This window comes from Triturus cristatus, chromosome 3_1, assembly GCF_964204655.1.
Source record: "Triturus cristatus chromosome 3_1, aTriCri1.1, whole genome shotgun sequence".
Taxonomy (NCBI): Eukaryota; Metazoa; Chordata; class Amphibia; order Caudata; family Salamandridae; genus Triturus; species Triturus cristatus.
This window is the reverse complement of record NC_140583.1, coordinates 790,979,616-791,004,063: the sequence shown is the minus strand read 5'-3', so window position 1 is coordinate 791,004,063 and position 24,448 is coordinate 790,979,616. Positions and strand designations below refer to the sequence as shown.

At 45.6% G+C, this 24,448-nt stretch overlaps 1 long non-coding RNA gene across 1 annotated transcript in view; it reads right to left on the bottom strand.

Moving 5' to 3' along the window:
• Window positions 1-24,448, bottom strand: part of LOC146861042 (uncharacterized) — a 115,519-nt gene that overhangs the window by 89,554 nt on the left and 1,517 nt on the right. Inside the window, exon 2 of the long non-coding RNA XR_014978904.1 lies at window positions 16,541-16,599. This is a non-coding gene — a long non-coding RNA (uncharacterized LOC146861042). The remainder of the gene's footprint in view (window positions 1-16,540; window positions 16,600-24,448) is intronic.

The window sequence follows — 24,448 nt, the reverse complement described above, 5'->3', positions numbered from 1 at the left end:
TGCTGGAATTGTTCGCTGGTGGGGCCCCCATCGTGGCGCCACTGGGCCAGCTCGGGGATCTCGCTGGGGGAGGCGGCCTCGTCGGGAGAAAGTTCGGATGGCCCGGCCTCATCATCGGGTTCCTCCGTGCCGGAGGAGGGTGCTAGTTCTGGGCCCGTAGGCTTGTCGGTGGCCGCGTCAGCGGCTGGTTGGGCGGTCATGGACCGGGTGGTGGCGCAGGCCCACTCGGGCAGCCCTAGCATCCCCAGATGCTCTCGGCGCTCCATCTGGGCCCAGGGGGAGCTCTCTAGGTCATTCCCCAGGAGGCAGTCCACGGGGGCGTCGTCGCGGACAGTCACTTTTAGGGTGCCGGACACTTCTCCCCACTCGAAGGGGATCCTGGCCATCCGGCACATGCTTTCGGTGTTGTCCGCGGTCCGGACAGGGCGTAGGACATGTGGCAGGATTTGTTCGGGGGTCACCAGGTGGCAGCGGACAGCGGTCACGCTGGCCCCAGTGTCCCGGAGGGCTTCGGCCCGTCGTCCATTGATGGTGACCCACTGCTGGTACTTCTGGGTGTTGCTTGGGATGGCCGCTCGGGGTACCATTTCTCGGGAGCCCAGGGCATACGAGCGACATGGCAGCTGGTTCCCACTCGGGGGATCCGTCGTCGTGGTTTTCCTCCCCGTCCTCTCCTTCCCCCAGGGCTGCGGCGGCTATTTGTCGGGGAGGGGGCCCAGCGGTCCCGTTCCGTCGGTTCACGGGGCAGGCCGGGTCGCTCGCATAGTGGCCGGTCTGCTGGCAGCCGAAGCAGGTCACTGGTGGTCGGGGTCCAGGCCGGGCGATGGGGGTCCCCCTTCGGCCCAGGGTCGGGGACGTGTGGTTGGTGGCTTGGCCTCATGGCGGGCTCCTGGGTGGTCCGGCCGGAAATTCTCGACTGCGGTGGGACCCCCCTCCTCCGCCCCGCTGGCGAGGAGGTCCCGTGGTACTCCATTGGTAGTCCCCCACGGGGTTCCGGGGGACCCGGGTGTTGACCCATTGGTCTGCTTCGGCGGCGAGCTTCCGGGGCTCGGTCAGCTTACTGTCCAGGAGGTGTTGCCTTAGTTCCACAAAACAGTTGTTGGCGAGGTGCTCCCAGACAATGAGGTCGAACAGTTCATTGTATGAGGTGACCTTGCTCCCTTTGATCCACCCTTCAAAGGCCCGGCTGAAGAAGTCCACGTACTCGACCCATGTGGTACCGGGGAGCTTCTTGCAGTCCCGGAAGCGCTGCCGGTACATCTCGGCCGATAGTCCGTAGCGGGTGAGTAGGGCCTCTTTCATGTGGTCGTAGGAGCTCATCACTGCGTCGGGGAGTTGCAGCAGGGTATCACGGCCCTCGCTGAGGAACCTCCCCCATAGGCCGGCACCCCAATCCTTCCGGGGTACCCGATGGGAGTTCATGGCTACCTCGTAGGCTCGGAACCACTGCTGGATGTCGTCGTTCTTGTAGTATTCCTTGACGACATCCTTGGGGATATGAACCTTTGGCTCGGTCAGTGGCAGAGCGTCCCGGGCCCCGGGGGTGCTGGTCTCCCCCGTTTTGGATTTCAGTTCCAGTTCTTTGAGGCTCCTCTCGTGCTCTAGGGTTAGCCGTCTCTCTTCGAGTTCCCGATGCCGTTTCTTTTCTTCGATCTCCTCTTGCAGCCGTAGTTGCTCCAAGGCTATTTTCTTCTCCGCCAGTAGGAGCTCACCGTCCAGCCGGAGTCGTGCGAGGTCCATCTCGTGTGTCCGGGCCCTCTCCCGTTCTCGCATTTCTTCGTGGGATAGGCTGGCTTTGGGGATGCCTCGTCCCCCATCTGTCGGGGTTGTGGTCGGCAGGTTTTCGTCCCGGGCCGAGGTCCCTTCGGTGCGGGGTGGAGTGACCTTGGCTTCTGCCCAGGCTTTCAGGGCTTTCTGCATTTCTTCCTTGGTGCCCAATCCTGTGGTTGGGATCCCTTTGTCCTTGCAGAATTGTTTTAGTTCTTTGTGGGTGTATTCTTCCAGTTTTTCCAGCTGGAAGGTTGCGGCCACGGTTGCTTCTTGGCCGTCCATGGTTCCCTTTTTCTTTTTCCGTCTGGTTAGGTCGTGGGTGTGTTACTTGCCTGTACGATTGCGTCTGGCTTGGATCCCGTTGCTGGCCACCAAATGCTGGAGGGAGGACCACCGGGGAGTCGGGGGGACTACTCCGGGGCACCTTCCTACCGCAAAGTTATAGCCGAGCGCCGCTGAGAAGCCTCCTAGGAGAGGTCCTTCTCCTATGATCGTACTAGGCCCAGCAACACCACCACACAGGACTCCGTATCAGTTGCTTATCTTGGTTCTTTATATAAAAAGGAGCACGTTCAATATTTACAGTGGGATCGAGTGATCCAATAAGAGTCTCAATGTCTTTGGGGGGATAGGGTAGCGGGACAGTCTTAGTACCAGCAAGGTACGGGAAGGCTCTGCGCCAGACCTTGGGTGCTGGTCTCAGAGCGGCTCGGACGTGGAGAGCCGCGACGGCGCCAGCAGGGCTCGGGTGGTAGTTCCGCTAGGGTCGAGCCGCGACACAGTCAGCAGGGCTCCGGTGGTAGGTCCGCTTCGGTCGAGCCGCGACGAGGTCAGCTGGGCTCTGATGGTACGTTTCAGCAAGGTCGGGCCGCGACAGCGTCAGCAGGGCCCCAACGGTTCGTGAAGGTCTTGTAAGCACGATGGAGCTGCGACGTCGTCAGCAGGGCTCAGAGTGTGGTTTCAGGAAGAGTCTTTCTCCGTAGGGTCAGCCGCGATCCGATCAGCAGGGCTCTTGACTCCGGGATACAACTGTTGTCTTGTTGCCGGGTCGCCCCAGATATAGGTCTGGAGCCCTTTGATGTCCGGACCCTTGCGCCCAGGAGGGCGGAGAGGCCGGGTAGGGCGCGGCCAGACGCCCAGCAGGAGAGGCGCCAGGCCCCAGAGAGCTGTGGGGCGATCGCACCTAGGTGTGGAAGGACGGTTGGGGGTCCCATCGATACTGCCCTCCGCCGGGAGTGAGAAGGGCTCACGTGGTATCCCCCGGGCCAGGGGTTGGCGCCTCGATGTCGGGCCTCGCTGGGACCGAGGCCGGGTAGAGCAGGATCACGTAGGTGGTCACGTGGAGTGACGTATAATCCAAGATGGAGTAGCCCCGAGGTGCATGGGACCTCGTGCGGCTTAGCGAGGGGGAACAGGACCACGCCACGAGGCCGGCTCCAACACAGACATTTGTGAAATACACTTGGAGGTGAAGGTGGTTCTTGGTAAAAGATGGAGAGCTTTACTCATGCCAGGAACTTAGTTCATGTTCTGTTTTTTCCTAGGGTGGTATCTTCCCAGAAGGCGGGGGCAACCATCCTGGCATCAAAGTAGACTACAGCCAGTGGTGAAAGACAGTGGGGCCACTGTCTAAAAATCCTTGGGACTAAGGGATATCAGTATTCTGTTTGCATTAAATAAAATTGATTAAAACTACTTCCTGGATGTTGTCATGATTGCGTGTCGATCACAATAGTGTTACCTTAATCCGGCTGCACAGATGTAATAATTCATCTCTCTTTTTAAAGTAGACCGCATATCGATAATTAACACCTTCTTCCGCAAAGTAGTTTAGTCTGATTCATTAAAACACAGCTTACCAAAAGGCCTCCCTAATATCTATTTTCACCCTTCCTTACCCTAGGGAGATTTTGCAATGGGAAGTTGCAGGACAACTCTAAGACTATGTGTAACTAATTTGTATCCTGCAGTGACCATCAGTTCGTGTACAGGCCTGCTGGAGGTAGGTAATAAGCCTTGGCTACTGTCAGAAAGGAGCACCAACGATCCTTGCACAAGAAAAAGAAACCAGCGCCCATATTCTTTGATCTCTCGGCATTCTATTAGACCATGAACCTCAACACACTGCAGAGAACTATGCTGTCGCTGTATCTGCATTTTTACTGATCCAATCCTTCAGCTGCAACTGAAGCCAGCTAGTCCAGATTAGCACTTTAAACTCCTCATCACACATGGTGACATGTTGAGTGGACAGTGGTCATCCATGTCCTATTTTCTCTTCAACATGCTCAGGTTTGAGATCAGTACCATGTGAACCTACTGAACCTTATTATAAGCTATTGATCTCTACATCCTCTTGCAGGTAAAAAGGGTGTAAATCTAGGCCAACCTTGCCACATGCCCAGATGACATGTTTAATTCTTTGACATCAAGTTTCCTATGTCTGAATGAGGTGAAGACTGCAGCATATCCGAACTTACATATCACTTGATTGGGCCCTCAACCTTGAATCGACTCCAGTCTGCACTAAGAGTTTTGAATGTGATATTACTATTCAACTCTGATCTCTCCTTTGTTCCCCCAAGTGATTGCAATGTCCCTGATTTGCAAATCTCAACTTCAAAGTTGAGTTGTGACAATGTGCCTTTTTCTTATGAAAGTTTGATTAACATGAGACTAACCCTGAAAGTAATCCATCAGCTTGCAGTGAATGAAAGATTTAAAAGATTTCACAATTCTGTGCCTCTAAAGATCTTACTATGACAAAGGGCCACACTACATATAGAACATAGCATGGCAATTCGAACTTAATAGAAACGTGTGCTTTCTCCGGTTCGGAAAAGCTGCTTCAGGCTCGCTCAGGGAGGCTTCCTGAAGGGGACCACCTGCTGGAGAGGTAAGTTGGGTTCCTGGGAAGCATGGACATTGTCGGGAGGGTCACCCAAGGCTGTGGGGCGTCGGGTGCAGGGGTGTCTTTTGGCGTTGGATCTTCTTACCAGCACCGGTTGCAGTGGGGGGGCCCTTCAGGTTGAGTCTGCAGGCGTGGTCTTGAAGCTTGAGGTAGGTTGGGGATCACCAGATCCCAGGTCAGGATCGCTACGTAGACCTCCTTATGGTGTTGGGTCACTTTATCTCGGTCCTCGGGTGCAGAGCGGTGCAAAACCGCGCCTGTGTTTGAAGTCTTTGCTGAGCAAATCTGGTGCTCACAGGAGACAGAGTCTTTAAGGTGAGTTCAAGGCAGGTCCTCTAGGCTCTGTGGGGCTGGCGGCTGCTGGAAGTCAGTCAGGACAGGTGGTAGAGCTGGGGCCAAAGAAGTTGGTTTCCTCTTCTTCCTGGGTCAGCCGGCTCTTCGGTCCTACTTTTTTCTTCCTCGAATCAGCCGGCTCTTCAATCCTTCTTCTTTCTTCCTTGAATCTGAGGAGGCAAGGTTCAGTGTCACCCCTAAATACTAAATTTAGAGGCATTTACAGATGTGTGCAGCTCAGGACCAATAGTTTCCTTTCTTTCGGGTGGGTACAGCCCCTATTATGCCACCCTCCAGTGGGAGGGGGGCATGAGCCTCTCTAATTGGCTGGCTCCCCTCATCTTCAAGATGGAGGTGACTGAGATGTGTGCTTCACCTTGCCTCCCCCACCTGCGGGGTGGGGTTGTGAAAGGTGGGCACACATCTCCTACCTTGGATTTCCTGTCGATTCTCCCACCCAAAGTGGGTGCAAGAACCAGTGGAAGTCAGTTGCTGGGGGCAGCAATAGGCAGGGACAGCTTACAGCTTACAAAGGCGTCCGGTCTTCGAAAGTACCCCTTTGTGGACCCAGCCCATCCTAGGGGAGGAGACATAACACCTCTGCTCAGGACGGGCTTTGTTTCTGGACCCAGAGAGTGGACGCCAGAAACCTGTCTGGTGGTGGCAAATGGCTGGCAGCCATTCAGAAACCACACCAGGGCTGGTCGTATTTCAGGGGGCATCTCTAAGATGCCCTCTGAGTCTATTTTACATAAAATCCCAAACTGGCATCAGTGTGGATTTAATGTGCTGAGACCTTTTCTACCAAACTTCCCAGGTTTCAGTGAAGCCATTATGGAGCTGTGGAGTTCCTAATGACCAACACCCAGACGATATACTCTTTATGGCTTTACTGCAATTATAATGTCTAAGAATGGACTTGAACACTATAGGGGTACCGTGCTCATGCAACCGTAACCTCACCTGGGGGCTAGTGCATCCTGCTAGAGGGGTGACTTACCTAGTCCCCACTCTGTGGCTTTTAGGCATGGCACACAGGGATGTATGCCATGTTGTTGATTCTTGACTTTTCTCTGCACCAAAACACTCAGTCTGCAATAGCAGTGTGTGGGTGTTAGGGGCAGGGTCCCTAAGGGTGGCACAATAGGTGCTGCAGCCCTTGGAGGTCTTCCCTGGTCACAGTGGCCTTGGTACCCATGGTACCTTTTACAAGGGGCTTATCTGCAGCCAGACTGTGTCAAATGAGTAAAGGTACAATTTTGGTAAAGAACAAAGGCCCTGGGAACCTGATTGTTAGGGACCCAGGGTAAATAAAGTCAAAATCCATCGGATGTCGGGAAAAAAGTGGGGGGTAACCATACAAAACAGTATTTGTGTGGAACCTTTTCTGTTTATGCAGGTGGAGTATGTGGTGCAGGTTGTAGGTGATGAGTGGTGAGGTGGATGCCAATGGTGATGTATCAAGTAGCTTAATAATGCTAGGTTAGTGTAAATACATTTGTATAGAACACCATTGCCTTTGTTTTAGAAAAGAAGACCTTTTTATTCTGCTTCAAGTAAACCATGTTAGGTTATTGCCGAAGGAGGTCAGGAAGAGATTGCCATAACCACGAACTGTAAGAAATTAATGTATTAGTTGAAGAGGTGAGTATACAGCTGAAGTATTAACCACAACCTTTGACAGGGTGAACCCTTAAAGTCACTAAATTAACCTGAGTCTAACTCATGAGAGACATGGCACAAGCAGACAGGTTTAACTTGGATACAATATGTAAAGTATTTATCAGTACCAAAGCAACAATAGTCCATTCACAACACATGAAAAATCCCAAATCAATTTAGAAAAAGTAAAGTTTAATAAATAAAACACCAAAACAACAAAAGTCCAATAGGAATTTTTAAAGTTTACATGTGAAGATAGTGAAGATAGTGCCAAAAAGATACCAAGACGCAAGTTAAGTTCGACCGCGACGGACCACAGGTTGGATACAGACACCAGGTTTGACTCAGTTGGAAATTTTACCTTCAGAATATGGAGGTCAAAAATCCTCAGTGGGGCAAGGCCGAAGGCTGTGGCTGACGAGGGCTCCATGTCATCAGATAGCCACTGGATGTTTTCTACTTTCAGACTTATTTGCTTTTTTGGCGCTCAAATTCTTCCTGCGCCGAAGGCTGGAGCTTGAGAGGGCTCCATGAGGTTGGAAACCTCTTGCGCTAGCTCCAGATTAATTGAATTTTCTGCTGCCGAAAAGCTATGAATGTGAATACCTTCAATCTTTGGCCCAGTGGCAACTTTGTCAGATCGGCCTGGTAGGTTGATCCTGGTCCTCTGAAGGATCCTGAAGCCAAAAAGCTTCTAACTTCCACATTTCAAGGAATATTAGGAGTAAATTTTGACACTAGCCGAGAGTCTAGGACCTTGGGGACTGCACTGGAGGGTCAAGATTCTCTCCAGCATTGGCCAACTGCAGAGTCCAGGGCAGATCCAGTAGGAACTGGTCATCTGGAGAGTTGCAGAAAAGGTGTTTGGTAGATAGTTGTGTCCCTGTAGCTTGAACAGAAAGTCAGCCTTATGACCCTTGGAGTCCACTTCTTTGACATGGGTACAAGAGGGAGAGCAGGTATAGTATTCTAGTCTCTTCTCAGGTCTCGCACTGCAGGCCCAATCATGTTCTGTCCTTCCACAGGTTCAGAAAGTGTTCTGAGCAGGGTTCCGTGGGTGCCACGCTTATGCCTGACACCAGACTGAGGAAATTCCTGGCCACTCCGTAACCAATGGGGTACAGTTTCCCAGGGGACCCTACACACTTTTTGTTTTCTTCATATGACAGTCATTCTCACAGGACTCATTTTACAAAGTCATTGAGTATGTAGTATAATCACTATCTGCAACCAATGCTTGACTACCATATTACCAGCATACCATACTCTCTCATTCAACAACTTTTTAGTTTGGTTTCTCACATAATGTATACAATAATGTTTCCTTGAAATTCACTAGACCATTTCAAAACCTCAAATGAGGAAAAACCACAAGAGAAAACGAAAAGTGAGGAATGTCAGACAATTGGAATTTTGAAAATAAATAAAATAAAAACAACTGCATTTACGCCTCCTCCTAAAGTACATTTAGGAAAAACCTCAGTTTGTTTGTGCAATTCTGTCTAAAGTTTCAACCCGTAATAGGATATGAGTGTCTCATCAGAACTAGAAGGATCTGGGAACACCTTCTGTGGATTGTGGTTATGAATGTGGACCGAAACAGTTACATGGATAATTTCGAAAGTGCAGCACACGATGATGCTCACTTCTGTGATTGAGGTAAAATGTTACTCACAGGTTTATTTAATCCATGATTTAGCATGGGACTGTGTAATGTCTGCTTGGTGGAACCATAAGGGCGTCAATACTTGAGAGGCTGTGTCCCGGTGTGATAAACAGCTCAGTTATAGGAGTGTACCCTTGTTTTGAAATAAAAACTGCTGGATGTGTCACTGCATGGTGAATGGACCCACAGGTTTGCAGGGCCTGTGACAGTGCAGCATTCTAATTGTCACTGTCCAGTCAGTGATTAAATGATCACCCCATTTTGCAGCATTTCCTGTGTGACCTACAGCAAACAATCTCACGGGCCCCTCTTTGCCTTAAAACCGAGATGGCAAAATCGTTAATCTCCTGTGTAGAACTCGTGTGCCCATCCTAGAGGTGTGGCCAGAGAAATTAGCAGCCCCTTTCCTGTGGTCACTCAAAACCAGTTCTGTGGGCAGCTATCTCTCCCCCTCTGAATTGGTGCACAGCTCATTGTGGGAACAAAGAAGCACCCTCCCTAGGTGTCTGCTGATATGAAGGTAGGCCTCTTTAAGTTTCCTGGCACTGCCCAGTTGGTCATACTGCCAGAGAAACAGGACACCTCCCCCCGCATCCAAGGCCTTTTTCTCAGCTCTGGGAGAAAGATCACACCGCATCAAGATGGCTATTTAGATGCCAAGTGGAGGGAGGTTCATGCAAATGAGCCTCTAGAGGCTTTAGGCAAAGAAAAGAACATTTTCTAAAAGTACTTTTCCAAAATATTTAATACAAATCCAATTTCACAATGGAATTAGGCTTGTAATAAATACTTCAAAAAGTCCAAAAATTAAGACCGTATCAGTTTCCTACCCGGAGATAACATTACAGTATTTAATAGTGAATGCCAACTCTGCTACAGTGAAAATAGCTTTTAGAGTCTTTTCACAGTAAGGACGTTTAAAAATGAAGTTTTATATGCCCTACTTTGAATAACATGCACCCAGCCAAATAGGCTTTAAGGCCTCCTTTGTGATGACTTATTAATATTTAAAAGTGAGGTTTAGCCCTATTAAAATGGGTTATTTTGATAGGCCATATTTGGAGTTTTAAAACTGCACAGCCAGGCTACTGAGAGTAAACTTCCAGTCATGCTTATACTGTTACTGTTGTTGATGACACAATGGGTGCTGCAGTCCACTTGTGACATTTAGCTACAGATCCTGGGCACACTTTGTACCATTCAAAAGGAACTTATAGGTAAGTTAAATATGTCAATTTCATCACACACGCAGTACTTAATTTGAGCCAGTGGCTGTCGGTGGGGCCCACCGGTAATAATTTTTGCGGACCAGCAATCATTTTTCCATCAGATACTCACCAAGCACATGACGGCAAAAAGCACATATCAGAAAGAAGGAGAAATATGACAAAACCATTACAAATGGCACAAGCAGGAACCTGCAAGGGTGATATAAAGCAGCTGGGGTAGTTTGGCAGTGGATAAGAGGCATGAGGTGCATTGAAAACTATCAGCCATGGTGTTCAGCACACCAACATTTAGTTGCACCGTCCGCTGACTTCTGTGTAGAACTTTAGGAACTGGCACTCTTTCTTTTACAAATGAACTGCTGAGTACAGGCACTTTACCAGTTTTGTTTAGCAGGGGTAAGTGTGCAGAGGTCTACAGCCAACAAAAGCAATCAAAGCAAAAATCTGGGAGTACGCCACGCAAAAGTTAGTCATTGCCAACAACATTCTTCCAACGTTGATAAGTCACCCTCCCCTTAAAAAACAAAAATATTGCTTTTACTTATAACAGGTGCCGTTTGCATCGAGATACTGCATTACTGTTGTGCGGGCAGAGTCGGCCCAGGTGTTCAACATATCAATACTTGTGTACATAAATGAGGAAAGAAATACAATTTTGTGCAAATGACCGTCTCTTCACCCGCATTCAGAATGCTTCATAATAAAGAAAAAAACAATAACACGAGAAACAACCATCACATTGGTTAGTCACCTCTAATGGAGAATCTTTAAAAAAGAATTTGGGACAGGTTGTTGAGGCACAGTGACCACAGCGATGCAGAGGGAACTGAGGGTTGGATAGTATCTATAGACCCATAAGAGCACTTGAGTAGGAGCAAGATACATTTTGAGGGTATTGTCTTTCACCAATAGCAAATATGGGGCTCATCTGTCTGCCAGGTCTTTTCTTGAGCCTCTAGTTAATCTGATCAGCTTTTAGACACTCTGGTGCTGGGTGAATATCTCTTTGGCGATCCGTAAGCAAATGCCATAATAAAAGTAGAGGGTCGAAGAGTGCTCTGAATAGAATGGACTGTAGCCATACAAGAACAAGTTTGCTGACGTTACACATGTTGCTGTAGCTGTGCAGAGGAAGGCTTAATGATCCTCCAATTATATGCAAGATTAAAGCGATAAAACATTACATTTTCAACTACACATTTGATTTTAAAATCCATAAAAAGTTTAACTAGAAAAACCTGACAATTGTTCGACTTGGATTTGAAGGGGGAGATGACTAAAGATAGATAGGGTCAGCAGAAACAAAAGATGGAGGCTGCCTACCACGCTTATCAGTGTAGTTTTCTTCAGCAGTTTGTTATATTGTGGTGTAGGTGGCCATGTGGCATATATGTGATTGAGTACTAATGATGTAGATAGTATTGGTAAGGTGGTGATGTAATGGGTTTCGTGTGGCGAAGATATTGGGACTTGAGTATGGTGTAGGTGGTGGTATGTTAGTGGGCCTAAGTTAAGTAAGGTGGTTGTGTATGGTATTATAGGTAAGTCTTTTGTTATTTTATTGTGTCAATTTATATAAATAAGTATGTGTGTTATAAGCAAATGTAGATCTAGATATTATATATGTTTTAATTTATTTATAAATATTTAAATGTTTCATTTGTATTATTTATAATTATATCAATTTCATTATTATAAATACTTGAATTTAATTTGTATTTAAATACTAATTTACTCATTTATGTTTCTATTTTTAATATAATTAATTCTATGTTTAATAATCAATTTTATATTAGCAGATTTTTAAATTTATAATGAATTTAATTATGGCCATTATTTTAATTAGAATTCTAGTTATAATGTTAAGTATTAATTAATATACATTGAATGGTAAACTTTCTTTTTCTTAAAAATACATTTTTAAACTCTAAAATACTCTAACCCTAATTCCCAAATCACTAACTACCCCTCAGTCCCCCGCAACCTAAACTCCCTTACAGTACAAAACCCCACTCACATCTGAACCCTAAAACTCCTTGCCAAACCCAAAAAACTACCCATTCTTGAACTCTGATGAAAAATTCCTTAAAACCCCCAAAAACACTATCCATCCCTGAACTCCAAGAACTCCTACCACCTGTAAAAACTACCCAACCCTAAATGACTCCCAATGTATGGTATGGTATGGTATGCGAAGTAATGGTAGCAGATCATTACAGGGTGCAAGTTTTGAAGATGTAGTGGCACAGTACCATATAAATTGTGGTGATGGGGTATGTGGCTGTCCAGGAAGTTAAGATAGTGATCTAAGTGGTAGCGTGCAATTGGTGATAGAGGTGTTGAGCAGTGAACTATGTGAAGTATAGTTTATAGCATGTGGTTTTAGTAGTGTGAGGAACAGGTTTGTAGATGGTGGCTGGTGGGACTGAAGCGGAAAAGAGAAAATGTACTGGAAAATTAGGTGGTAGATCGTTGGAAAGCACTGAGGTCTTTTTAGCCCCAACGGGGGGCGTGAATTGGAGAATGTAACGAAGTAACATGCTGCAGAATGCAAGCACAGTTGTTAGTGTATGTTGTAGGGTATAGGTTTAGACGGTGATTAAGAATGGTTTTTGGGTGTCAGTCATGGAATAGGTGGTAGGTTGTAAACAATGTAGGTGGGGTATAGTCACTATAGTTCTGTAATGTATGTTTAGTAGCATATTTTCATTAAGGGTAGTGGTGATGGTGTAAGAGGTTAGGGTAAATTGTAGGACGTAACAAATTGAAGGTGGTGTAAGGTTTATATGAAATAGTAACGTTTAAAGTGTACGTGGTAGTGTTGAATTTATGATGGAGGTGGTATAGATCGTAGCTAGTGGTAACTTTGGCCAATAACACAAGGCCAATTCAAGATGCCTTGCTTTTTAAAGAGATGCAAGCATCACCTGTTTAGTGCATGAATGCTAATCTCTGCTTAACATATTCTTATGGGAAGTACGGCCAGTAACATCCAACAGAGTGAGTAATAAATTCATACCATTGTCTTTCACAATTGATGTTCATCTATGGGTATTTAGAAGTGTCTTGAATTCATGACCACTGGAGGTCACTCTTATTTTAGATACTGTTTCACACCCCTTCCTATAACATGCTTGTAAAATATGCACTCATTATGAGGCATTACAAATGGATGTATTCTTTCTGAGACAGAACATGTGAATTATGGAATAATTAATAGCATTAGTAATATGTCCCTTTTAAAACTCTCAAGCTATCAGAAGGTATGACTGATACAAAGCAAAAGCAAATATGACCGGCTAGTAGCCTTTAAGATAGCTCAACCACACCATGGGGGCATATATTCACAAGCTGAAAATTACCTTGCCTACGGAGATCTCTGGTCATGTAGGCACATGTTTTAATATTAAATGGGGAGGGGGGATGGCTGAAAAATGGGAAATACTTGCTACTAAATGGGGGGGGGGGGGGTTAAGGGACCAGCAAGAAGGGGATTTGGGAGGGCCTTAGGTAGGGACATGCCACCCACCCAGAAAAAGATAAGCCCATTTCTACTGTCAGGGTCTGCAGGAAAAATCAACGAAAAACACCCCATGTAGTCTGTTTAACAAAAATATAAAGGCGGAACAATTGGAATATACCTGCCGAGCATTGCAAATCCATTGACTGTAATTTGTTGCAGGACATGAGAAACCTTAAGATGGCCGCCGCCGGTTACTGAGGTTCTTGCACTAGCTATTATCAGTTTAGAACTTTCACAATGTCCTGAAAATAATAGCTTCTAAAGTGTGCACTGTGCTCTGAGGCATCACACTTCACTTGAAACCTTGTAAGGGAAGCATATGTGACTCGCGCTGGCGTGTCTCCCTCAGTTTAGTCAGATAGGGCCTAGTCTCGTCATGTAGTGACTGAAGAAGGCATTAGTACCTAGGCATAGTGACGTTTAAGCTATTGAGAGAGGAGGTTTGTACTAAATCACCCTTGGATTCGTAATGAGGAATTGACCTGTTTCCGCTCTTCTCATATGAATGCTAATCAGAGTGCATGAACTCTTCTTAGAGTTTGAGAGAAAGTTTCACTGAAGAAGCAGGCAAAAGGGACAAGCATTTGCAATGCAATAGGTCTCGCATTTACGCGAGTTTGACCTATTGGCATTGTAAATGACAATGGCTTTTATTTATGTTTCTAAAACCAAAACATAAGGCAATGTCATTTACAATAAAAATAGCTCAAACTCTCGCAAATGCAAGACCTATTGCATTGCAAATGCTTGACATATATATATATATATATATATATATATATATATATATATATATATATTTTTTTTTTTTTTTTTTTTTTTAAATTTGGACACAATTACAAGCTAGTAATCAGAATCAGACATTAAAGCAGTTTCACAAAAATATTTGTTCGCTGATTGTTATTTATGTGCTCTATGTTACTGTAATTTTTTTTAAGAGGTACTGTATAAACCTTTTGCCTAATCTGAAACCCGGCATCTCTTTGTCACACTATTAAAGTTTAATCCATATAGTCTTTGTTACGTATATTAAAAAACGAAACGCAGAGTCTGCAGCTGCTGACTGATGAAACACCGGTACTTCCTTTTGTTGCAAATTAATCAATAGGAAAACGGCAGTAGCTACTTGTTTCCTGCGCAATGTAAATAAAATGTAAACTATAATAAAAGCCACATATGCATTTTAAAGAGCACGCAAAAAACGTGAAAAGATGAAATAGTGAACAAAGGCACAATTTCGCAATCAAGTGTAAAAGGCAAACATTAGGTTTAGAAGGTTCATATGTGGGTAAAAAAAGCATAGTGTGGCCTCGAAAGGACATGCACGGATTCCAAAGGCCGCACAAGAAGCGCTTTAAAGGCACAAATGGTGAGCAAAAGGCACACATGCGAGAATAAAAGTCATATAAACGAATAGAAGTACATGTTTCGCCTTCCCACCTACCCCACCACCACCTTGTGGTGCTGTAGGCTGTTAAATGTACATAGCGAGCCCTATTGCCTCATATGTCTTACAGCATAATCCCCAGTATCCACCACAAGGAAGCACATACCACTGCGGCTCATTGGAAAGCAAATACAAGCACTGTGGTCTGTTTGTGGCATGGCGAGCTTTAGAGAGGGTGTGTACATACAGCGTGACTAGCGTTTGTCTCAAAGGATGTTGCAGAAAAATACGTACACGGGTAATGCGGTGAGGGGGGGATGAGTCAGTACAGCACTGCACTCCTTCAATAACTACTACACATGTCTGTTTTCAAAAAGACATTACTTCCTAAGAACAGTAGCTTTGCCGCATAAAACATGATGTAGATTCCGGTACTTTGTACACGTAAATCTATCTGCAAGGCCACTGGAATTATTGGGCCTGCGATGACAAAATTATGTGACCGCGGTTTACAGATCTAATCCTCTTGAGCACCTTACACGTGGGCTGCGGTAACATTCCAGGACTCCGCATTTCAACGGGGAGACAGTTCCAATCATAGTACAGTGGCTTCTCTGCCTTGTCAGTCATTGAGTGACCAGTTTTCAGCCACATACATTCATTCATGTAACTGAGGTTGATAGGTTGCACGTGAGGCTCGGTGATCAGCTGTACAACAGACTGATTCTGCAGAAAAAAATAATTGCCAGCTCAGTATATTGTGTTCTGTTTAAAAGTTTATTTATTCCTGCAAACGAGGTACAAATAGGGTTCTTTCAGGTATTTTTTTTATATCTAGCACTTACATTTCCCAATGAATCATGGTATATATCTTTGGACCTACCCATACAATATTTTTCTTTTTTTGGCAGTTTTTTGTAGCGCCAACTCGACCCGAAGATAGTGATGTGCTTTACATGAGCACCCGTTACATTATACAAGAACATGTTAATTTTTGGTAGGCACAAGGAGATTAGGTGATTTGCACAGAATCACAGACGTTGAGGCAACACCGAGACTCAAACAGAGTTGAGCTGCAAATCGTTTCTACACATTGTTTTGAAAGTACTGCTTCTGCTTAAACCATTCCCAAAACCCTATTGCCTTATATTTCCATAGCATAAGCCCCTATGTGCACCACAAATAAGCACAGCAGCGCAGTGGAATGCATATACAAGCACTGTGGTCTGTTTCTAGCATGGCGAGCTGTAGAGAGGGTGTGTACATACAGCATGACTAACATATGCTCAAAAAGATGCGGAAAAGAAATCCGTACACTGGTAATTCCGTGGAGGGAACGGGTCAGTAACACCACTGCACACCTTCATTAACTACTAAACATGCCTGTCTGCAAAAACACATTACCTACCGGCAACAGTATCTTTGCCGCATAAATCCTGATGTTGAATTTGTACATTGCACTAGAATTATGTGCACCAAAATATATGGATGGGTTGACTAAATCTTTTCTACATGTATGGTTTTAAAAGTACAGGTTCAGCCTAAATCATTCCGAAGCACTAAGAGGCTGACGAAAGCTACGTTTGTTTGTGGCCTGGCGAGCTTTACAGAGGGTGACTAGTGTCTGCCCAAAAGGATGTGGATGAAAATTCCGTACATGGGTAGTGCCGTGGGGGGGAGAGGGGGGTGGGTCTCTAGCAGCCCTGCACTCCTTCATTAACTCCTACACATGCCTGTATTAAAAACAAGTGTTGGCCGCTCGTGAGCGGCCGGAGAAGCAAAATGTGGTGGGGAGGGGGAGAAGCGGGAGTTGTGTGTGCGTGTGCGTCATCGCGATCGCTCTAAAAGCAAAAGTGATCGCGATGACGCACACGAGTTTTCAAAGTGCTGCTGGCGGCCGGCTGCGCGCGTGCACGATCGCGTGAACGCAAGCGTTAGGCCAGCCAGCAGCACTTTGAAAATCCCACATACAAAATGTCTCTTCGAGCCAGCGCAAGCGCTGGGGCTCAGCGAGACCTAAAAAAGGAATGTTTTAAAACAACGAAAAGTCAATACTCACCACACTAAAAGCTTCTCCACTGGCTGCACAATAATAGGAAGTCCTGGTCATGCAAGCACCTTAAGAAAAGAGAATGGAAAAATTATGTATTACTGTACCTGTATTCAAAGAGACAAGTTACATACAAATTCCTATTTACAGTTATTCTTCAGTGCCACGCCCTCTTCGATCAATTAAGAGAGAGCAAGACAAGGAGCAGAAGAGAACTCAAAAACATAAGACAACCAGTCTCTTCTTATATCTTCCCATCTCCCTCACCCCTCAGGGCACACCTAAGTCTCTGGATTCAGTTTAAGAGATTAGGAGGGGTCTGGGGAAGGCATTGGGAATAGGCATCATTCTGCACCAGTGAAAATTGGGTCACTTCAAAGAGAATTTGACATCTATTCAGTTCATGTCTATAGTTTCTATGGCCAAACAGTGACCCAAAATAGTAGTAAATGTACTACAGCTCGACCATGCTTAGCACCACACATGGTACTGCAACACCCACAAATGGGAGCCTGACTGCCTTCAATACCTCGGAGTACACATATACCACACTGCAGCGGATATGCTGGATGGCAACGTGGGGCGGTGTATCCGGGCACTGAAGGGCAACATGTCCTTCTGGTCCACCCTCCCGCTCTCAGTAACGGGGCGTGTCTCGCTGCTGAAAATGATTGCACTACCGCGGCTTCTGTATTATTTTCGCACGCTCCCAGTGTGGATACCGAGCTCTGTTTTCCGACAGTTGCGATCGGTGGTAGTCTCTTTCTTGTGGGGCACGGGACGGCGCAGGGTCGCGATGGCGACCCTGACCCGGCCAAAGGACGAAGGGGGCCTGGCGGTGCCTGATTTTGAACTTTATTACCTGGCAGCGCAGCTGCAGATTTTTACGCAGGAAGTGACGCGAGTATACCGGGGGCAGGACAGGGAGGAGGGCACCCCTCGCCATGTACTGGCGTATATTACGCTGCAGCAGAGGCTGGTTGTCAGAGACCTATCTATGGAGGAGCAGACGTTCCGGCAATGCTGGAATCGATCGCAACGTCGGGCCGGGGTGCGGCGACCGTATGCGCCGGAGATCCCACTGGGAATGGTAACGGCGCTCCCGCATGGCGGAGACTGGTCGGGACTGCAGATGTGGGAGGAGGCAGGCCTCCAAATGTTGGGTGACTTATACGAAGAGGGAGCGCTGGTCCCTTACCAAACGCTGCAAGAGCGCTTCGACCTCCCGCGGGGAGACTACCTGATGCATGCGGCGGTGACAAGTGCGATGCAGGCGCATTGGGGAGCGGAGCTCATGGAACCCGCCACATCTGCAGCCTGCCAGTACACCTTGATGTCTGCTGGCACTTATAAGGCGGTGACTTGTCTGTACTCCAGAATGTTGCGTGAGACTCTGCGGCCGCTGGCGGCACTAAAGGCGAAATGGGAGTTGGACTTGCAGACTGAGATCCCTGACGCTACGTGGGTGGGGCTGGTGCGGCGAGCTCGGAAAAGTACCAGGAACGCGCGCTTCCAGCTGATACATTTCTATATCCTCCACAGGGCCTACCTTACACCGAGTAACCTTGGGAAGTATTTCGGGGTGGCAGATGCGGCGTGCCCTAGATGTGGAACGGTGGGAGCGGAGCTGGGGCATATGCTGTGGGACTGCCCTCACCTGCAAGACTACTGGAGGGCGGTTGGTGAAACGCTGACCGAGGTGACGGACAGGGACTTACAGTACACCAAGGCGGTTTGTGTCCTACACTGGTTTCCTCACACACCCAAGAACAAGAATACAAGTAGATTTATTGACATGGGCCTCCTATTAGCTAAAAGGGAGGTGACGAGACTCTGGAAGTCAAAAGCGGGCCCCACGCACGGGAGGTGGGCCAAGGAGCTGCAGAAATGGGCGGCAAGTGAAAGCACGCTACGATACCAACTAGCGACCCGCAAGGCTGATGACAGGGCGCTGGAGGCGGCCACGGCATGGGAGGGATTGGTGCAAGCCCTGCGTAATAGTATGCTGGAGGAGGACGGGACGCCGTCCGAGCCCGAAGGGGTCCCCCGGAGCATTCCATCCACACAAACACAGTGAATAGTTATGTACTTCTGAATTGTACCCCAGACTAAATGTGAGGGCCGGGAACAGTCGCAGTCGCGGGCGTGGGCACGGGCGGTGGGGAGGGAGGGAGGGGGACGGGGAATGGGATGGGGAGGGGCAGTGTTGGGGGCGGGGGACGGGAGGAGGAAAACTCTAAAGCGGAACGTAGCCACCCTACCGTGTTAGCAGCAAAAGTAAAGCTCAAAATGCAGTTCAGTATAATGATACCCTGAACATCGCTGCCCGGCCTCCGGGATGTGGGCTCATGAGCTGTGTACGGCTGTCTAAATGGCCACGGGACATATGGCATTGTTGTCAGCGATGCAGGCAAAGTAAGAATGTATGCTGCTATTATTATTGTTCTGCAATAAAAACGGTTTTATAAAAAAAAAAAAAAAAATGGTACTGCAACACCCTCCTATAGAATATAATAGAGGCAGTGATTTAAATTAAAAGCGTGTAGAAGCTACCGCTTCCCGCCCCAGGGACATCTGGGAGCCCTTTCTGCAGTGGACCCGGGAGGGGGCGGGCTACCCTGGCTCTCCACGATCCCGGTCTGGGGTGGTTTTTGATGACATAGGTTGAGGGGGCTGGGGGTGGCGAGAGGTTAGCCTCTGATATTGTGCTCTAGCCTATTTTACAACCGTCGGCGGCAGCCTGAGCGCGTATAAGTGGAGTCGGGGCATTGTGGGGGGTGGGGTGATTCGCCTTGCCTGGCTGGTCCCTGTGCCGGTAGGTGGTATGGCTGGGTCCATGTCTGTCGCGTTATGTTGGGGCCCGATACACACCCAAGATCGTCACTGCCGTGTGCCACTTACTATTGGTTGTTCCCTTTGCAGGTTTCGCTCCTCAATTGCCAAAAGTGAACTGTTTGTGAACTGATGCTTTCCATCTGTACCAGTGTTTGTGTTGGTTATGGTTATGTAAAAGTGTATTTGGGTGTAATATGAAAACTGAGCATTGCATTCACGCTGATTTACAGTAATTGATTTGTTCGGACATAGCCTGCTGTTGCGGGAGCTCGGTGCATCTATAACTGTAATGTCATTGACTTGCTGACCTGAATAAACAAATATATAAAAAAAAAAAGTGTGTAGAAGCTAATGTTAAATTAAATTCACAAATGTTAACTTTTTAAAAATATGAATACATTTAATTTCGAAAAAAATATATATAAATAAAACAATTAGTTCATTATTTAATTTTACATTTTTAAAAAAGTGACTTAAAAAATGATTACATATATTTTATTTAATTCTGTGCACAATCTTTAAAACATTTTGCATCGTGAATTTACCTTTTATACTTTAGGTAGGTTCTTTTAAACTGAAATCTTAAGAAAAATAACTTCACTTTAATATATTCAAAATAATTAAATAATCTATAATTAAACATTTAATTCAAAATTAATTTAGTGCTTGTGGCATTTTTAAATCTTTTGTTTACATTAAAATAAATATTCTACATAACGTTATCCCTATACTTTACGAGGGGAGGTGTCAATGGTAGTAACAATACATTGTAAATTATGCTCCACCCCTGAATTCAGTGAATGTAGAGATATAAGCCTACACTTTGTAGTAAATGCACACTTGTTAATAGTGACTAGCCTAAAGCAGTAAATGTACTACAAAGGGAAGGAGTGAACTTGCATGTGTAGCTTTACCTACATGTAAGTTTACCTTTGTGAAGGCACCTCCACCCTCCAAATGTCATAAATGCTGGGTCTGCTGGTGATCTTGGCTCTGGATCAGCGATCTTCCAGAACTTTTTGACGCTGGCACCTCATAGCATAGTTCTGAGGCAGCTCCAGATGAGGTTCCCGTCTGTGGTAATACAAGGTTTACCTAGGACTGGAGCTGTGCATGACTCGTATAGAGCCTGTGGCCCAAACCCTGGAGAATCCCTTGCCCCTGAGCAGACAAATACTTTGGTATTGTATTGTTTCCTCATCACCTCCCTTGTGTGATTGTTGAAAAGTGGCCCCAGGGTGATTCCTCCTGCAGTCAGCAACCCGGATGTAACCAGGCGGTGTGATATTGCAGATTGTTGATGATGTGACTTTGATTAAGTGAGAAGAGAGAAAGGTCATCTTTACTAGAAATAAGGCGCTAGACCAGGTGAGATATACAAAGCAAAGAAAGCTGGTGACCATATTGAATGGGTTATGTTCCCTTTCAATATGGCCTCTGACCTATTGACTCTCACATCACACTTTCAAGTCATGAGCATGAAGGTAACTTCAGATATATCCTGATTATGGATAGATGACACAAATATGTCTGCTAGTTTAAAAGCGAACACTGAGAGCCTACAGGAAAGAGTATACAATTAAAGCTGACTTGAGTGCAGTATAGATTTAAGATTTTCACCCGTTTCCGTTTTCTGCAGTTCTGAGTGGAAGAAGCCAGATGTGATTTACCCTAGGGCTAATCAGCAAGCTATCCAGGGGTAGGAGTTGCATGAGAGACTCATCTGTCTTTTCTGTAAATTCTGGACAACTCCAGTGGATTTGCGCTCCCCCCTCTCAGTGATAGGGTGGAGCTTGGATTTATGAATGGAAGATATAGAGCAAGATCAGTGCAGTATTCCGTTGATAGAATTGAATGAATTGAGCTATGCAAACTTGCCACTGCCCCCACGAGACTAGATTGCAGACTAGAGTAGATTAATAGCAGTGGTGGAATGGGCAGTTAACCGTTTCATCTCGTTAATGGATTGAATTTTAATATTAGCTGTTAACAAACGACCGCGAAAGGTGACACAGAAAGCAGGGTTACAGTTTTGTGCCAAGTCATGGACAAATAAAGGAATTGCCCTTATGAAGCCAAAATAAGAACAGATGTGGAGTTTAGCATGACTAGGTTACTTGAGGGTCATCTCAGAGTTTCTTGATATTTTGAAGGAATAGGCATAGGGGCTAGGACATTTGGAAGATCGATTACACATCAATAACAAATGTATTTTTTCAGTTAGCTTCTGAGCCTTTACCTTTTCCACAATCTAATACTTAGGATACAGTGCAACTTGATATTTTTTGTAGAGTGAAAGAGGAAGCCTGGGTCAAAACTACATCATATCTAATGTGAAATGTTGCAACCATATTTCACATAAATGGTAGATACACAGTGGTTTGTTCTCTGTTTTGAAGGTGACTGATTTGGCAAATAAATGTCTTCCTGTTCCAGTGACCATATTGCTAGACAAGTAAAATGCCGGCTTGAGTGTGGCTTTTATCTTTGTTGTTGTAGGTTTTGTTGTAACAAAATGTGTGACGTAGGTAGTGCTTTTCAGTGCTTAAGTACGTGGGGGGGGGGGGGGTAGAAACAAGCTGCAGACTATTAGTTGGGCCCCTGTTGTTACAGCCATAAAAAAATGGTTTGCACATATTTTCATCATATGAAGTTGTGCATACTAACTGAAAATGATTTCATTGGAATGAGAAGGGCATCAATGGAGTGGTCAAACATCTGAGGTTTTGATCACATATTAAAATGTATTGGGATCCAGGTAGCCAATCTGTTGGAGACCCATTCAACTAAAGAGGAACATGCTAAGGTAGTTGGGAGGTGGGGGGGTGGATGGTCAGTTGCCACTGTTCATCTTCAGCCACATGTCTTTTGCTTTGTCATGGTCCACCATTTCTGATGAAGATTGTTAAAGTTGACGTAAATTCCTTGGGTCCGAACCCATTTTTGAGAAGGCCTCGACTCCATCTTCGGTACTATAAGTCGCCATTTGTTCCTGATTTATGCGGAATCATGGTCATGTCTGCCATTGACACAGATGTCATCTAACCTTATTTTTCTAGGAACCGTGAACGTGTCAACCCATTTGGCTAATGACATACATATAACAACTAATGCGACATTATTCTGGGACAAGTGTCTACTTATCACCATGTCAAAGTCAAATAAGAGCAAATACAGACACATAGCTAAACTAGTGTGGTCTGAAATGACATCCTTTAACCATATATCTTTATCAAGAGAAGTATGGGACGTACACCTTAATGTACATAATCTATGTCAGACATTCCTAAAGTCATGTCAGAAATTCCAGTTTGATAAGATTTAGCATATAAGGGCGACCACTTCTCAGTAGAGGTACTTCACCCCGATTATCGCACATGATTCTGGCAGAGAGATTCTGGCAGAGATGGTCTCACCTACTGCCAGCTCACCTCAAAGATGCTACATCTCGCCTGATGCTGATAAAGCCGGGTCCCGGAGGAAAGCCAGTACTTCAGCATTTGTTTGCCCTTCACAGGGAACACTGCCTTTGTACCTTCGCTAATAACAGCTCCTGCTGTCGACAAGGTATGCGGTGCGTCTCTTCTTCCTATGAAACTATAGAGTGCAAGTTGCTCTACTCTCTGTGCTCTCTTAGTGTAGCACATAGAAGTAGGTTTTAGGGTGTTAGGTTTTATATGACACATTAACTATGTTAGCAATTTTAATTTTATTCTCACTGGTCACAATGTGCCTTCTTGCTGTTCTTATGATATCCTGTGAAGTTATTTTATATGTGGTGAGAAACAGGTTCGCCCAATTGTAATAAATGCTTTTATTTAAGTGTCTGTTTTGCGTGTGTGTGTGTGTGTGTGTGTGTGTGTGTGTGTGTGTGTGTGTGTGTGTGCGTGTGTGTGTGTTACTGTGAATAATTAAATAGGTTGGTTTCTATTACAATGGTATCCCTGATCCCCTTGCAGAGATTGTTAGTAACCCAAAATCAATATCCCTACTTAAACAATGTTTTGGGTGGGTTTCTGCGGTGCTAGAATAACCTTTCAGACTCCGTCTGGTGTACTAAACTGAATTCAGTTGTGTTACCAGTGGGTGGGAAATCAAACTTTGTATAAATTCGCCAACGTCACAGTTTATGTAGCAAAGCTTTTCCAGATGCTGATGGGAGTTATATTTTGGAGATAGGCACTGTGCATTGTAGACCAATATGTTTGTTTATATGCACCAAACACTTTACACCTGATGTTTTTTAACATAGAGGTATTAGTTGGAAGATATCTAGGCTATTCTGTTATTTGTGTGATATGTTAAAATATTTGTAAAGCGCATGGCTGCCCCAGCAACGGGACGTCCCCTTTTAACTGCGTTTCATAGAATGATTTGGATACTTAATGTGCATGGGGAATGGCATTGGTTAAGGTCACCAGATGTTTATCCAATAGTATGACCTGTTGCATATCTAAAAAGGTACACAGTGTCTAAGAGAGGGGTTGCTCATTCCACTTTAAAAAGATTTAGCACGGCCCCATTATGAACTGTACCAGCTTAGCAACATACCCATTCCTCCAGTACAGTGATGTAAGGTGATGTTCCTTAAAGTACTAGTAAGAGGTAAGCATACATCAATTTCATACCGGGTTTAGTACTTGTTGGCCCAGTGAGTAAATGGTTGTGAAGAGAGGGAGGATGAACAAAAGAAACCTATTGCATTATAGGATACTTTGAAGAAGGATTTAGTACGCTATAGGACCAAGTTATGCAAAGCCTACAATCATGCAGATGAACAGGAGTTCAGTACATACTTCATTAAACAACATGATCATGGGAACTAAACAACTTGAAGTCTATGCTTAGCATTTTATAGATGAAATGTTTGGGAACTGTTTTGGGCCGTTTTGTAGTACAAAGTTTTCAACTGAGCAAGAAAAACTTCAAGAAGTGTTAGATGTGTAAGGGACCTCACTCTTAACTGCACAGGATAATGAGAATTCGGGATCCCTATTATGTTAGTAGAGAAACATTTGGTCTTTAGTAACATGGGTGGGGTGAAATGCCAATTGGGAAGGACTGGTCATAGAATTTTATAGT